At 49.2% G+C, this 12,113-nt stretch overlaps 1 pseudogene; it reads right to left on the bottom strand.

Moving 5' to 3' along the window:
* Nucleotides 1-3,834, bottom strand: part of LOC136334016 (MARCKS-related protein-like) — a 31,139-nt pseudogene extending 27,305 nt beyond the window's left edge.
* Nucleotides 3,835-12,113: the final 8,279 nt, after the last annotated feature.

The following is a 12,113-nucleotide window of genomic DNA, read 5'->3' on the forward strand; positions in this document are numbered from 1 at the left end:
AGATAGCACATGGGTAGTTCCTACCTCAAGAAAAAGAAAATCTTCAGGAACAAATATAGTCATATATTCTGTGCTGGGCCTAGAATGTGGAGAAATACAGGATCCTTTTGTTCTATAATCCATAGCATGAAGGATTTAGGGCGGAGACAGGGAAGACATTCTTGAATATGAGGTTCAGTCACATCTGAACTGTTACTAAGGGAAATCACAGCTTCTTGCACTCAATTTTCTTACAGCCAGCCTCCTGCAAGGTTGTGTAATCCCTTTGGCACCTTCCATGTCAAAATTCCCTTCCTTCCCACTGAGGACTAGTGCTTTCAAACCACCTCTTTGCACCAGTTAACCTTATAACTCATTTAAACTAAAGTGTGATTGTTTGCATCTTAATGGGGACCAATGAAGAGGGGGTGGTGCTTTACTCAAAGGAGTGAATCAACATTGGTGAAATTGTAAGCAGTCTTTTAAATGGAGTATTGAGTGGGGTCTTTTCTTGTCTACCCATAAAATTAGTTGTACCTGTGACAATTACATCCACTTGCCTTTCTCCTTCCTTCTTTCTCTTCCTTCCTTCCATCTATTCAGTAAACTCTCTGGGGTGCCTGCTCTATTCCATTCTCTCTTCTCAGTGTTGAAGTCCTGAAGTGGGAATTCGTACAAGGAAGGGTACAGAGTCCAGGAAAGAATAATCACAATCATATAACTGCAGTGACCATTTATTGAGTGAGTGTTTACTCCATGCTGGGGACTGTGCTGTGAGCTTTTCACCGATGGCATTTAATCTTCATGACAACCCAGTGAGGTAGGTGGTATTTATTACCTTCTCATAGACAAGAAAACAGAGGCACCATTTTTTTCTTTGTCCAAAGTCATACATATTAAGTCTGGTTCTGGAATATGAACGCAGGCAGTCGGAGTGTATCTGAGCCCCAGGAAAAGAGTCCCAGTGAGAGGCCCCCCTCTCCTTCCCTCTACTCGAAGGTGCCCCTCCCCCCACAAGCAGACACCAGAAGCTGGCTGTGCCCCAGGCATGGCTCTGGTCAGGAAGAGAGGATCTTTTGTGAGCTGTTGGCCTGGTTTCTGTTAATGCCAATTAGCGTTCCTGCCTCCTTGGAAATGCGGGGTCAGCAGGCTTCTGTGATCTTGGTGGCTAGAGGTTCTGGCCTAGAAATGCTCAGGATGTGGGACGGAAGTCAAAGGCAGTGTGAGGCAGGGACTGTGTCACTGAATGGAAAGGAAATGGGGTTTTACAGGAGCTCCTGGGGCCCCGCTGCAAGGGCAGGGCATTTGGGGCCAGACAAAGAGGAAGAGGAGAGAAGGCGACATGACATCTAGGACTGCCTCCCCCTCCCCCACATCTCCTGTGTCTTGGCTGTGACCTGGGAGACTGGTTCTTTAGGGAGGAGGTGAAGGCAGAGAGTGGGCTCTGACATTCCTGGGCTTCTGGGGGACTGGGAAGAGTTCTTGGAGCTTCTCTAGCCAGGGCTGTCTAGGGAGGAGGGTGGCGTTCCCTCCTCCACGGAAAGCAAGCACGGAAAGTTGGCCTCAGACTTCCTGGTTGCTCATGATCAGTGGCTGGTGGCAGGATAAACCTGAATAAATGCTGTTGTGCTAGGGGACTGAATCCTGGGAAGTGCTGGGCAGGGGGCTGCCAAGAAAGACCCGATCGTCCCTTTGCGAGTGTAAAGCCAGTAGTCACGGCCATCACAGCCAGACACACGCAGGTTCCCATTAGATTCGGACAGACTGTAGAGAAACAGCAGAGCTGAAAACTGGTGGGCCATACCTTTTATTCTAGCCTCGCACCCAGCTGGCAAATAAAAAACACACTGGGCTCCAAAACCCACTCATTCAGGGCTCACAAAGCTACTGACATCTGGATTTTCCTAGAATCGAAGGTCCTGCTAACCTCAGTCACCTCTGTTTCTCCATCTCATTCTCTCTGCACAAACTGGCTTCTCCTTCAGCACCTGCCATCTTGGCTGCTTCTTTTCTGCAAAAACATGGCCTCCTAGCTCTCCTTTCTCCTTCTTCTTCTTCTTAAAACTTTTTGGTGCAAAACTCCTCCTCCAGCACACATTAGCATAACAAACCCCCTTCCCAAGCAGGAAGGTAATTAGCAGTATCACCTGGCAGCACAATTCACTTGGGCAGTGGCCATTTTTAACAATAAAAGTGAGCAAAATCAAATAACACAAATTTTATAAACTTATTTGCCCAACAGCAAGGCTGTCTCTGGGCTCCCAAGTGGGCATGGCTGGGGAATTGTAGAGTCTCTGTGGCCTGAGAGATAGCCCCATGTCAGCATGCCCCAGCTTTTTCCTGTTTGCCTGTCCCCCCAAACTCCCCTTCCTTGCCACTGCCCCCTTGGTATTGTCCCTTCCATCTGTATTTTTTGTCTAATTGAGGGCTTTTTCTTGTCCTTCTCTCTCCATCTTGCCTACGTGGTAGGCCATCCCTCCAGCTGGGGTGATCACTTATTCTCACATTTCCTGCCTCATGTGGCTTGGACCACCTACCCTGCTCTTGGTCCCTGTAGGGGGCTGCCTCCAGAGTCACCAAGAGGAAGCAGCAGAAACGATGCCCAGAAGCCAGTGATTATTCCTCTCTCCCTTGCCTCTGCCTTCAGCTCACCTGCTGGTCCAGCTGCTCTTCAGTGACCTCACCCAGGAGCCCCAGGACAATGGTTTTCCAGAATCCTATCACTGCAGGTTCAAGAAAATCGCTTAACCTGCCAAACAGAGAGCTTGTCTGACTCTTTCCTACTCCCCCTGGGGGCCTTTTTGAGCAGCACATGAAGGAATAGGGATGGGTTGTCTACAGGAAGAAGCTGCTCAGACCAAATTTCCCATGCTTAATCCCCAGCCCCTCTCCTCTTTCTGGTAGTCTCCACTCTCTTCTTAGTGGCTTCTCCAAACTCCCATGACAACCACTACTTCCTGGCCCACATCACAAGGAGATGAACAATTTCAAGGTTAGAGAGGAGGCCTGTAGGGTAGTAGAGGCCTTGCATTTGCTTCTTGACCTCCAGACACATCCTTTTCTGTCCTTGCTGGATGAGAGAACAGATAATCATTTCTCACAGAACCAAAAAAAGGAGCTCATTGCTTGACCCTTGGTGGCGCAATGGATAAAAGCATCGGCCTGGAATGCTGAGGTCACCAGTTCAAGACCCTGGGCTTACCCAGTCAAGGCACATATGAGAGTTGATGCTTCCTGCTCCTCCCCACTTCTCTCCCTCTCTTTCCTCTCTGAAATGAATAAATAAAATCTTTTTTTAAAAATATAATCAAAAAAGGAGCTCACCACTTCTCCATCCTCCCTGGTGGGGATGGGCACTCTGTCCTCTCTTGCTTGCCGAGTCCAACTATTGAGTTGCTGATCCTTTGGGGGACCTTCGGTGCCAGGGTTGGGGGCTGGGAAGGGAACTTTGAGAGACTTCCTCTCTACCCATTGGCCACCCACTGCACCCTGTCATTAGTGGCTGTCAGGGGCTGCTCTGCCAACTAAGTTGTTACAGAAGCTTTCTGCTAGCTTGTCATTTACTTCTCCCAGGGGAGAGTGAGTGGAGAGACCAGTCATTGTGTTTGACCCTGTCCTTCCAGCAGGAGCTGCTGCTACCCACAGATTCCCAGCTCCGGAGGGAGAAGAAGAGACTTGCCAGGGACTGCCCCTGTGTGAACACAGCTTGAGGTACACAGCACATCCCTGCACACACCCAGGCCCCTGAAGCCTGGGTCACAAGGCTCTGGAGAAATTGCTCCCTGCACCTGGCAGGAAGAAAGGGGACTACCTGAAGCTGCAGGTCTTCAGCTTGTCATTGAAGGCTCCTGGCATCTAGATCTCCCCTTCATACTTCAACTACTATCGTGGGGTCCTCCTCTCAGACTGGTCCTGTGAACAGGCCCCTGGGCCTTTACACATGCTCTCTCTTCTCCTCTCTTCTCCTCACCTCTCCTTTCTCCTCTTCATCTCTCTTCTCTCCTTGCTTATCTGTCTAAGTCCTGCCCACACAAGAGACATGCTCAACTTTCACCTCCCTCAGGGAGTTTTCCCTTGACTACTCCAGCTCATACTAAGAGCCTCTTCCTCTGAGCCTTCAACTCACAAAATAAAACTAAATTCTATAGTATCTTTCATCATATAAGTCTTGTTTTTCCAATTAGCCTGTCAGTCCCTTGAGGACAGGAGACCATAAGTGACCCCTTTTTGTCTCTCCCAGCAGACTTAGAAAAGAGTTGGACTTTTTAGAAACGCAGTCATTACCGGTTGACTAATTGGAACCTGCTGGACTGTGTTCAGGGCCTGGCATTTGTATGCCTCTATACTTTTCATGTGTCTGTTTGACTTACATGTTTGTACATACATGTAGACTGTATGTGTCCATGCATACAAATAGAATTAACATGTTTATAACATGTGTGTATGTGGTTTAATTTATTCAGCAAGCATTTACTGAGACCCTGTCACAGCTGGGCACTGTGCCAAGTGCTGGGGCTACAGTGGTCAGTAAGGAATAAACTGCTCCAGTCCCTCAGAGCTGGGAAGAGAGACCATTAAAGAAGCAATAACCATAATGTTAGCTGAGTGTCATGATGGAGCAGCACATGGCATGAACCCTCACTTTGTCTGGTCTAGGGAGCCTGGCCAGGGAAGGACTCATAAGAAAAGGAAAATGTGGCTACAACTTAGAGTCTGTTGAAGGTTGAATTATATCCCCCCCCAAATATATTCAGGCCTTAACTCCCTGTGAATGTGACCTGATTTAGAAATAGAGTTGATGTTGTCAAGTTAAGAAGAGGTCATACTGGATTAGGTGGACCCTAATCCAGTTCTTATAAATGACTGATGTCTTTATAAGAAGAGGAAAATTTGGACATAGATATAAGGAGAAAGCCGTGTGACTTCAGAGGCAGGTATTGGGGTGATATGTCTACAAGTCAAGGGGTGCCAAGGATTCCAACCACCAGACGCTAGTGAGAGTTGTGGAGCCATCTCTCTCTGAGCCCCCAAGAAGGAATCAACCCAGTTAACACCTTGATTTTGGACATCTGGCCTCCAAAATTGTTGAGAGAACAAATTTCTGTTGTTATAAGCCACCCCGTTTGTGATATGCTATTATGGCAGCCTTAGAAAAGCCCTAATATGGAGGCTTACTGGGCTAATTAGGTGTCTGTCAGGTGAGGAAAAGGAGAGAAGAATCACTCCATCACAGGATACAGGCTATGCAAAAGCATGGAGGAGTGAGAGAGCATAGCAGAGAAGTAGAAAGTTTAGTAGGGCCAGAATGTTCCCTGGGAGGTGAGAATGGGAATACATGTTAGAGTGTATATGTGTGTGTGGGGACATATGGTTTGCATGACTTTGATTGTGTGTGCATGAAGAGTTTATATGTTCATGCATGTGTTTTTTGGAGTTTTGCATGTTTCATCCTGTTTTTATGATTTGTGTGTTTCTGCATGGTCTCATATGGTTTGTGTGTGTCTTAGTCCCTGTGTGCTTTGCCATCAGTGCATGTGTGTGGATATCTGTAGGTGTTCATTGAACCCAAAGCAATGGGTTTGTGCTTAGTCACAGAAAGTGGTGAAGCCAGGCAGAGCCCAGAATGTGCATGAAGGTGCACCCTGGTGCTCACTGTGGATGGCAAAAACCTGACCAGACTGGGTAACGAGTTGTCAGGAGCTCAGAGCTCACTTGCCCTGATTTAAGACCATGGCAGGGAGGATGGTATCTGGACCACATTGGCTAGCAAGAGGCATGTGTGAGTCCTTAAGTTTGAGAGCTGAAGGTGGCCTTGGAGGTGATTCAGAAACCTCTTGTCCCTTAACTCAGCCCCATTGGCACAGCTCCTGGGGAGACCCCAGAACTCAGTCCATGAAAGGACACCCTGTGATTTGGCCAAATCCCCACTTGCCCAGAACCCTGGGACAAGGGCTGCTGCTGCTGAGGACACCAACTGGGATCAGGGGAAAAGTCACCCTTATCCCAGGCCTTCCTGATAGGACATACCAAAGCTTGTGTGCCATTTTCTGGGGAGAGGGTGCCTGGATTTTATCACAGCCAGAAGATCTGTGGCTCAGAGGATCTAAGGGCCATTTATTTAGTCTAGGCTGACATTGAGGGAGAGAGCGTGTACACGATAGCGCAGGTGTGTGCAAGCATGCGGAACTCCCAACCTGCTTCCTCTCTGAGAATATGGTTGGATCAGGATGTCAAGTGCAGCCCCGGGCCCTGCCAGCTGCCGCCATGGTCAGATTGCAGGGGGCTGTCCTTGACGGGCTGGTAGAACAGACGGAGCCAGTGTTAAGGACACGAGGGGAGAGGGGGAAGCTGCTGCTCTCCGGAGGAGGCTTCTAACCTAGAGAAGCTCTTTGGGACTGGCTACCTGACTGACCAGCCCTTACGTGGTTCACATTTGAACCTTGAAGGTGCAGCCGGATGAATATGTGAGTGGGGATGGGAGAAGTGTGCGCAGGGAGAATTGTGAAGGTTCTGTAGGAACTGGGGCCATTCAGCACCTTGGTCAGTACCCTCCGGGTCCTGCGGTGCCTCCTTTCTCGGCCTGTGCCAAGCCTGCCTTATGTTAAGACCTCTGGGTTTGGTGGAGGTGCTGAGTACAACAGGCCTACATGTAAAGTTCAGATTTTAGTTGGGGGTCTCATTGGGGTCACAGAAGTTCTGAGAAGCTGGATGGACATAGGAGGGACACTCATGGGTAACTAAGTGCACTGATCCCCAAAAGAATGAGGGAGGAGGATCTCTAAGGATGCAGGGCTGTGAGTGGGGTGGAAGCATAGTGGAGGAGCACTGGGCTTCAGACACAGTCAATGGGAGGAAGAAGGACGTGCCTGTGGCTAGAGTTGCTTTTCCTCCCTCTTGCCTCAAGCAAGGCTGAGCCAACCTAGGGCTTGGCAGTCCTGTCCAGCCAACACTGTTCCTTCTATGGGCTCCCCAGCCACTTCAGGGTTGGGGGATTCCCTGAGGCTGTGCTCTGAGGCTTCCTCCACGACTGTCTCCTTGCCCCACTCCCTTCCTGTGCCTGCCTGCTGTCATCACAACCCCGTCCCACCCTCCACAGCCCCTGGTGCAGCCTCCCAGACTTTAGTGCTAGCTCTGTGTCAGGACCCTCTGAGTTACAGACCTGATGGTTCTTCTGCTCCTTCTCTTCCTTCCAAAAGACTTTATACAAATAATTAATTAACCTCATCACCTCCTTTCTGTGGAGTCCAGTTCAGAGAGGGAGGGGAAAGAAGTACCTCGTCCCTTGATGACAATCAAGTGGACCTGTGGTTACCCAGGAAGCTGCCACCCTCTCCCAACTCTGGAGCTGGCTGGCTGCAGTGTAAGTCCTGTCCAGGAAGAAGTGAGGGTCCCCCTACCCTGTCTGCTCTCAGCCCTGGCTTAGTGTTAATGGTCTGGGTCTGACAAAGGCCTTTGTCCTTTGCTCCCTCCAATGGCTTCCACCCTTTTCTCTCATCCTCCCCAGGCAACTTTTGGGGTGGAAGATCAGGCACAAAGGACTGGGGGAGGAATGCAAATGAGAACAGAGGAGGGCAGTCTTGGGTGGCAATGATAACCTTTCCCCTGGATGCTGTGCCGCCCTATTGGTGCAGCAAAGGACATGCAAATGAATGCAAATACAGAGTGTCTGATTGCGAATGTGCCCAGGCATCCTGGTCACTCCAGGAGCAGCATGCAGCCCCTGGGGAGTCCCCCTTGTCTGATCTTTTCTGTCCCAGGAGGTGGTGCCCACAAATAATGGGGAACTGGCTGAAAAGAACAGTTGGCCCACCTCAGCTAGTTCTAATGCCAGTGGACAAGGTCTGTCCCCCTGCTCTAGGACCCCAGCAAGGCCCTGGGTGCACTTAGTGTGTGACAGCTAGGGAGAGATAGGGCCTCGGCTGGGGCTCAGAGGAAAGACAGAGTGGGAGAGACACGGTATGGACGTGAATTGTGCACCTGCTGACACCAAACCGTGAACTTGGGCACACTATGCATGTTAACTCATGTCATTCTTCTAACTCCCTGAGAAGTTCTTAAAGAAACTGAGGTTTATTAATGCAGAAACTTGGCCCAAGATCACACAGTGAGTAAGTTGTAAAGCTAGAACAAGACCAAGACTTTTGTTACCTGAGCAAAATTTAAAAATGCAAGTCAAACAGTGCCATCCTCTGCCTAAACCACTCTCATGGCTTCCAGCATCGTCAGCATGAAACCCCTTTCCATTCCGTGGCTGCCAAGACCCTGAGCCTCTAACCTCATCACCTCATCGCTCCCTGTGCGCCTGGCCCTTCCTCAGTCCCTCCAGCAGAAGCACTCATTGTTTTCTCAAGGCTCTTGCACTTGCTGTCCCTGCCCCCCTCTATTTGGAACACTTTCACTCCAAAGTGCCATGGGTGGCTCCTCATACTTCAGGTCAAATGCCACCTTCCCTGGGAGGCCTCCCCTGACTCCCCAGGCCATGGCCTTCCTCTGTCCCTCTCTAACCCTTCATCCCTGTTAAGCCTAATGCGGAGGGACCCGAAACATTGAAGACATGGTCGTTAAAGCTTTATTGTCTAGCTTGGCCAAGCAACGGCAACTCCCACAGAGGTCTGAGGGAGAGTGCGCCAGCCCTTTGTTCTACTTAGTTTTTATAGTTTTGTAAGTGGGAAGTACAGAAGCAAAAATTGCAATTAGGAGCCCTTTACCACTATTGGTTATAGTCATATGTCCTTTAACATGATAGGACCATGTTCAATTTGCAAGCTATACATCGTTTTGGAGAAAACAAAATTTACAAATCAACACATTGGTAGAAAGATGTCTCTTTACATATTAAAAGGCTTTCCTATATTATCTAGTGTTTATCTGCTATCTCTCTGTCTAGAGTCACACATGTTAACCACACGCATTTAATAGGAGAGGTAGTTTCTGTGGGGACAAATGCCCGCAAATGGTTCAGTGCTATAAGAAAAGGTTTATTTTGGCTTTTCTTTTCCTGCACCTGGCTAGCCATTCACCCCTTTCCCCACAGGTATGGTGGAATGTCTGGGAATCCATGTTTCCCTCCTCTTTGCATTTACAATACAATGCCAAGGGCCATCCTGGTTATGCCAATCACACAGTACAGAGACTATTCTCACAATTTCTCTGCACACCTTAACCCAAATTAATAAAGTGTTCTCCAAGCCTCTTAAAATATTAATATTAATTCTGTAGTTTTTGGTACCTTACAACACCTGCGGGTGAAGTGGCTCAGTGGCTCCTCAATCCCCATTCCTTTTCTTCTCAGCCCTTAACAGCACCAGAAGTTGTTTATTTGCTCATTGTGTTTTGCCCACAGTTGTGTTCCCAGGGACTGCTGGCATTCAGTAAGTGCTCAATAAATGCTTGATGGATGAATGACCTCAGAAAAGCTTTCCTGGGCCCCAAGGAGGCAGCTAGAGGCATGGGGGCACACTGGGCAGAGAGCCACTGAGTTGTAGACCAAATAGCAGTCTAATCACTGAGGCTTTGGGGCTCACAAAGGACAGTCCACCTCTCTGTCTGTCAGTCCGTGAGGTGGCCTGGCCTCCCTTTCTGCACAGGGAGTATGTGTGGACACGTTTCCTCAGACTTTGTGTGAAGCCCAGTGAAAGGGACAAATCTGTCTGGCATTCCTGGACCAGAGATGAGTGTCCTTGGCCACCTTGCCTGTCCCAGCCTTTCCGCACCTTGGGAGAGGTTCAGAATGTGAGGATCCCACCCTGCTTGCCCCCAGGGGTGTGGTGGATGCAGCTGTTGCCAGCAGGGAGGGAGAGACTGCTGCTCAAAGAGCCTGATCTTTTGCATTCGCTGACATTCTTAGATTTGGCATTTACAACCTCAGGGTTCTATTCCGAGGAGGCCTTTTGCATTTGATGTAAATATTATGGTGATGAGAGGTGACATGGAGAATACCCTGTAGGAAATGTAATTCCACCCCCACCAGGCTGGGAGCTTTAGGTTGTTAATTCAGGGGATTGATTCCTCCCAGTTCTTGGGTTAACCCAGAAGAGTCCCCTCCACTCCTAGGCAGCGGGGTCTGGGAGAAGCACATTAGTTATTTTTCCAATTTGCGAAGGCACACTCATCCATCAATGTGGGAAGCAATAGGGCTGAGTCTGGAGCCCATTGATGCTGCAGCTATTCTTTGGAGGGGGGGGGCATCCCCTCCTGGAGGAGGCCTGAGCCATCCTCAGTTCTAGAGGGGTGGGATCAGGAGACCTGAGCCAGTAATGGGCACTGTGGTTCCCAGAAGTCAGCTGCTCTTTGAACCACTTCCTCAATGACTCCTGGTTCCCACCTATCTCTCAGCAGGGTTTTAACCCTTGATCTAATTGCCTCTCTACTCTACTTAGTATTGGGGACTGCCTCCAGCTGCTTTATGGCACTAGAGAGTAGGTACCATATTCCTTCTATTCTCTTTCCAGACTTCCAGGGAAATGATGTCCATAATCCCCACATGTGGTCCTGGTGGGGAGCTAGGACTAGAGCAGCTGTCCCCAGATAATTCACAGGATGAAGCAGAGAGAGAGCACCTTCGCAAGTGATACCTCCTTTACATGCTGTGTGGCCAGGGACAAGTGGCTGAATCTCTCTGAGCTTTGGTTTCCACATCTCTCAAATGGGGAAAATAATACCTATGTTATATGTAAAGGTACAAAGAGAGTGTATATAGGGCCCAAGCACGCACTTGACATGAAGTGAATGCTCAGGAAATGCAGGCAGTTCTTACAACATACAGAGGGGTCTGTGAGGCATAGTGTGAACCAAGGGCCAGATGCTGGCTTGGACATCCAGAATTTACAACTGCTCTTCCTAGCTATGCTATGAACCTTATATCCATAGTGACCCATCACTCAACCAATAACTGTTGATTATTTGGATGTGTAGTGAGTGTTTTGTTTTTGTTTTTTTTTGTTTTTTTGTTTTTTTTTCATTTTTCTGAAGCTGGAAACAGGGAGAGACAGTCAGACAGACTCCCGCATGCGCCCGACCGGGATCCACCCGGCACGCCCACCAGGGGGCGACGCTCTGCCCACCAGGGGGCGATGCTCTGCCCATCCTGGGCGTCGCCATGTTGCGACCCTCCTGGGTGTCGCCATATTGCGACCAGAGCCACTCTAGCGCCTGGGGCAGAGGCCACAGAGCCATCCCCAGCGCCCAGGCCATCTTTTGCTCCAATGGAGCCTTGGCTGCGGGAGGGGAAGAGAGAGACAGAGAGGAAGGCGCGGCGGAGGGGTGGAGATGCAAATGGGCGCTTCTCCTATGTGCCCTGGCCGGGAATCGAACCCGGGTCCTCCGCACGCTAGGCCGACGCTCTACCGCTGAGCCAACCGGCCAGGGCCGTGAGTGTTTTGTTATTATCATCAGAAAGCCAGCATAACCAAGAGCTCAGATTCTGAAGTCAGAGAAACAGAGTTCAAATCCTAGCTTGGCCACTAGATACTGGACTTTTCAAAGTTTCAGTTTCTTCATCTGTAGGAAGGGAGTGGTCATAGGACCCATGTCAGATGTTATGAAGATTAAGTGGGATAGTGCTTGGCATCTAGCGAGACCTTCATGGATGTTACTACAAAAATTGTGTGAGGTATAGACAATAGAAAAGACTCCAAGTTTGAGATGAGAAGACCAGGGTTTAATCTACTTCTACAGTGTGTTTGTAAAGTCATGGTGCACTTTTGACCAGTCACAGGAAAACAACAAAAGACGACAGAAATGTGAAATCTGCACCAAATAAAAGGAAAACCCTCCCAGTTTCTGTAGGATGATGTGGCAGCATGTGCGCATGCGCAGATGATGACGTAACACCGTGTATACAGCGGAGCAGCCCACGGCCATGCCAGTGGAGGTGTGGACAGTACAGAGGAAAGTTCAGTGTGTTCTGTGGCTCGCTAAATTTGAATCCGTGACCAAAGTGCAACTTGAATATTGGTGCATTTATAACGAAGCACCACCACATAGGAATAACATTACTTGGTGGGATAAGCAGTTGAAGAAAACCGGCAGTTTGGTGGAGAAACCCCGTTCTGGTAAGCCATCAGTCAGTGATGAGTCTGTAGAGGCTATACGGGATAGCTACCTAAGGAGCCCTAAAAAATCTGTGCATGAGC

This window comes from Saccopteryx bilineata, chromosome 4, assembly GCF_036850765.1.
Source record: "Saccopteryx bilineata isolate mSacBil1 chromosome 4, mSacBil1_pri_phased_curated, whole genome shotgun sequence".
Taxonomy (NCBI): domain Eukaryota; kingdom Metazoa; phylum Chordata; class Mammalia; order Chiroptera; family Emballonuridae; genus Saccopteryx; species Saccopteryx bilineata.